The sequence below is a fragment of the Euprymna scolopes genome, chromosome 25 (genome assembly GCF_053919585.1).
Source record: "Euprymna scolopes isolate OS-2025 chromosome 25, ASM5391958v1, whole genome shotgun sequence".
Classification (NCBI taxonomy): Eukaryota; Metazoa; Mollusca; class Cephalopoda; order Sepiida; family Sepiolidae; genus Euprymna; species Euprymna scolopes.
Window position 1 is genome coordinate 108296170 of NC_136506.1, and position 5161 is coordinate 108301330.

Consider the following 5161-nt stretch of genomic DNA (forward strand, 5'->3'; position numbering starts at 1 on the left):
AAGGGAGGCAAATCGAATTACTTCCGGTCTTTTAACATTCCCTTATTACAAAAGATTTTTGATTTTCATTTAAACTCACCGGATTTAAAAGCTCCCTATCGCAAAACACACACAAAAAAAAAAAAAAAAAAAAAAAAAGAAAAGAAAAATAATGAGAAAAGACAGTCTTTCATATTTTACTAGAAGGACTAAACGGCGTCCTGAAAAAGAAGTTAAAAAATAAACACACACTCAATAGTATCATATGTATAACCTCCCTCAGTCACGTAAAAACTTTTACAACTGCCTAAATATAATAGAAAGAAAGCAAAAGTGAAAAGTTATCACTATCAGCAACCGACTGATAACCTGGTTTCATTATTGTTTTTCGAACATTTACCAATGAAAATGAAAGAAAGTTACTATTATTATTATTTACTCACTAAGATTAGTCACTGAAGCCATCATCAAAAATTCCTCTTGAGAACAACTTGTGGTGTTCTCTGGAGTCTTAGTGACATCAAGTCTCTCCAGATTTCTAGTTCTCTCCACCTCTTTTGATAACCTGTGCAGATGAATTTGCATTATCGCAACAACCGCTTACCGTTGATTTTTCATTGGTAGCGACAATTGATCTCTACTGGAATTTGGGTGGCTATAAACCTCCACAAGGTTCCAGTTCTCTTTGCACTCAATCAGCAAAGGTCTGGCTAGTACTTTCACTCTTCGGTCCTTTCTATGACCATCCTCACTTATTTGGTGTGGCGCCAGTTTATAGTAACGCATGCAAAAAAAAAAAACGGAATATGGGGAGGTGAAAGCCAGGAGCGCAGGCAGGTGAAGTTACAATTATGCAGTTTAATGTCCCTTTGTGTTTTACATATGTAACAGTTTCTGTATGTTCGGCTTGTGTCTGTAGCTCCTGTGTGTTAGTCTCCGCATACAAGGGGTTTCCTTAACATTTCAGATGTTTTCAGCATTGTTATTCTTTGTATCTTCTCAGCATCCCTCTGATTCTGATCTCGCCCATTCTTTTTCAAAATTTTTCAGTATTGTTTCTCCTAGCGCTAAGTGGCATTATCTTGACTTTCTTTATTTGCAACGATTTATACGAAACTGAAGTGGCATTATCTTGACTTTCTTTATTTGCAACGATTTATACAAAACTGAATCCAATACTCCTTGTTACGCTAAATGGCCATGACTCCTACTTGAAAGATGAAATTATCTTCCCTCAGTAGAAACACACTTTGTATCTTCAACTTTATTCGCATCTACTAAAAACTTACCCATATATCTATTTACCTAATTACACATGACTCAAAACTTAGTTTTATCCATACTATATTGCACTCACATCTCAAGCCCTCCTAACATCTAAAATATAGTTTGGGCACAACTCGTAGTTCAATTCTTAACACCCACTCACACTTTAATGTTATTCTAGACCCAAGCCAACATGAATAAAATAAAAAGTATATAAAAGGAAAGCCTCAAACCACATTATCTCCTTTCTAACAAGCCTTCTTACAATCATAGTTGCTTACACTGCATGACTCTACTCACCCCCTCTATCCAGTAACAATGAAATAGCAATGCCCCTAATTCACTTTAAGGAGTGTAACTATTCAGCAGATATATAACCTCTACAAACTAACCCAGTAACATTAACTAACCACGCGGGGTCACAGAAATACCTGAATTAGAACCCAGGCGTGGAGCAAACCCTCTCAGTGCTGACGGACCCAGTAGATTTTCCCAGATCATCCATCTAGGAGAAGGAAAACTCTGAAACTAAACCAAAGGGGAGGGAGGCCTCTTCAGTCTCGGATGACAACCTTCCTAGAGCTGGTGACTCAAACAAATTACTGGTTTGCAAACCTAATTTGCTTAAGGAGTAGATAGGTTCTGTCTATCGCCCGGCTTCCATACTCCTTCTTTGCCTATTAGTCAAGCGCAGAGACACTATCACAATGATTCGACAGAAAAACCTAGTGGGAGATCTTGTTTCTTGTCTAGGGCAATGAACGCCGTTTCCCAACTCCCGACACACCCCACCCCTAAAACTGGACACTTGTGAGTGCTTGAGTACCACATATGCCTGAGCAATTAGATTGGGTTGACCTTCCTCTGATGGGTTGAGGGTACCGGATTGTGAGTTACTGGCTGCTGTTTCCAACTGGTAGTACAGGAGCCCTAACTCTTTGGTAGCGCTTAGAGTGGCTGCTCCATCAACAGTTGTATAATATCGGGATGTTTGTAGTGCCATGTCGCACATGGAAAGGGACCCTGCACTCATCCCCGGGGCGCTTTCCTGAGGCCACAGTCCTAGTTGAAGAAGGGTCAGCTGATGGTCTACTTGTGATGCATGTGTGATACTCTGCATAACCTAAGTTCAGCTCCCCCTTACCTAATTAAAACTCGTAAAAAAATATGACAGTGCAATCTAAAAATAAGCTTAAACCAGGCTTAGGGTCAAACAAATCCAACATGCCTCCTCCCTTGAGGCTTGCATTCACAAATATCCATGGGCTTAGAACTAATTTAGCTGATGTTGAAGCATTTCTCCTAACAAATACCCCGGATATCTTAGCGCTAAGTGAGACTAACCTACACTCCTCCATCCCTTCTAACTACTTTAACATGCCTGGATATCTCCCACTCTGCCGTAAGGACTCTGACAGACACATGCACGGACTTGGAGTTTACATTCGTAATACCCTTCCCTTGACTAGAGAAACAAACCTAGAATCGGATGATCAAGCCTTTATGTGCTTTAGACTAATCATGCAACACAACATTAGCTACTTTTACTTTCTCTACCGCTCTCCCTCGACCCAACCACCATAATAAACAAAGTCTCCATCGACACTAGTGCCCAAGTACATGTATTTGGTTTGGTGACTTTAATGTCCATCACAAAAACTGGCTTGGATTCTCTACTTACACAGATGCAGCAGGCAGCACAACTCATAGCTTCTCTATATCTCACTCCCTATCACAAATTGTTACTTTTCCAACCTGTTTCCCTGACCAGGAAGAACAACACACATCACTTTTAGATCTGTTTTTGACCACAGTTCCTGATGGTTGTATAACGAATGCCGACAGCCCACTTGGGAACGCTGATCATGCAGTGATAATGGTTGAAATCGCTCTAAACTTTAGAGCCAAAACTGAAGAGCCAGTGCTCAAAACAACGAGATATTATAAAAAGGCTGACTGGGAAGCCATCAGAGATCTTATCAGAGATGCCCCATGGGAAAATATTTTTTCTCTTCCTGCTGAACAGTGTGCAAACGAGACCACTGAATAGTTCAAAACTGCAATTGAGCACATGTTCCCATGCAGAAATTTTATAGTAAGCCCCACTCTCCCCAATGGTTTACTTTGACTTGCGCAACTGCCATTGCTCAAAGGCAGCATGCATACTGCAGATTTAACTGACATAAGTCGAGTTCAAACAGACAAAAGTATATAGAAGCTAGAAGTAACGTTAAGAAAGAAATAGCGACAGCTAAGAGAGAATTTATGGAAACCACTAAAAAATGCATCGAAGCACAAAAACTAGGAACTCGTGACTTCTGGAAAATCTACAACAGTGTAGTAAATAATGGGCAATCAACAATTCCCCCACTAACCAACAATCACGAGGTTGTTTGCTCAGCAACCAAAAAGGCTAACATGCTTGCCAGTCGATTTGCCTCAAACTCCACACTGGACCCTTCCAACCACCCCCTACCTGAATTTCCTATGCGGACAGACGCCACGCTAGACGATCTGAAAATCACCCCTGCTCAGGTATATGCTATCATAAAAAACCTTGATACTTCAAAAGCATGTGGACCCGATCTCATCCCAGCTGTGCTATTAAAAAAGTGCTCAGCTGAAGTAGCTCCAGTTCTCTCCAAACTCTACAACAAATGCCTTAATGAATCTTGCTTTCCGGGCTGTTGGAAAACTGCTTCTGTTGTACCAGTATTCAAGAATTCTGGCGAAAGAACTGACCCATTAAATTATCGCCCCATTAGCCTCCTCCCACTTTTTGCCAAAATATTTGAGACCTTAATTAACCATGCTCTAGTCCGTCACCTTACAGATGCTAAGCTTTTGATTGACAAACAATATGGATTTAGACAAGCCCGTTCCACAGCAGACATCCTAACTGTAATCTCTGAACGTATATACCATTCACTGGACCAAGCGGGGGAAGGCAGAGCGGTAGCTCTAGATATATCTAAGGCTTTTGACAGGGTATGATGGCATGAGGGTCTCCTCAGGAAGATTAGATCATACGGTATCACTGGTAGAATACTTAACATAATTAAATCCTTCTTAGATAAGGGAAAAATCCAGGTTGTCCTCGACGGTCGTACATCTAAACAATATGATATAAATGCGGGAGTGCCCCAGGGGTCTATCCTTGGACCTCTACTATTCCTGATATTCATAAATGACCTCCCCGACAAAATTTCCTCTGAGATGGGTATATATGCTGATGACACCACACTCTATAACAGACACGACAGGAAAACAAATGAACACATATCTAAAGAAATGGCAGAAACATTAGAAGATGACCTCCAATCTGTAGTGGAATTGGGACAAGAATGGATGGTCCCGTTCAATGCCACCAAGACTAAACTAGTTATCATTCAATAATTACAAGAAGCCTTTTCTACCAACTATAGCAATGGCCAATGACTCTTTATCTGAGAGTACGTCTTTGAAGCTCCTTGGCCTAACGTTCACAGGAAACATGAGTTGGAACAATTACATCGAGGGCATTGCCAGGGCCGCTGCAAGGAAGGTAGGCTCTTTCTACCGTGCTAGAAAACTACTAACACCCGAAAGTATCCTGTACCTCTATAAGGCAACCATTCGCCCATGTATGGAGTATTGCTGTCATATTTGGGCTGGTGCATCGGCTACTAGTCTCTCGCTCCTTGACAAGGTTCAAAAGAGAGTCGCAAATCTGATAGGCCCTGAACTGGCATCTAAGCTTCAGCCTCTGTCCCATCGACGAAACGTTGCATCCCTCTGCCTGTTCTACAAGTATTATAATGGTGAATGCTCTGACGAACTGCAAGCACTTGTGCCTCCACGACCTGAACACCCTTGACAGAACCGACAGGCTGCAAAATCCCACACCCACACTGTAGAAATCCCTAGATGTAAAAGA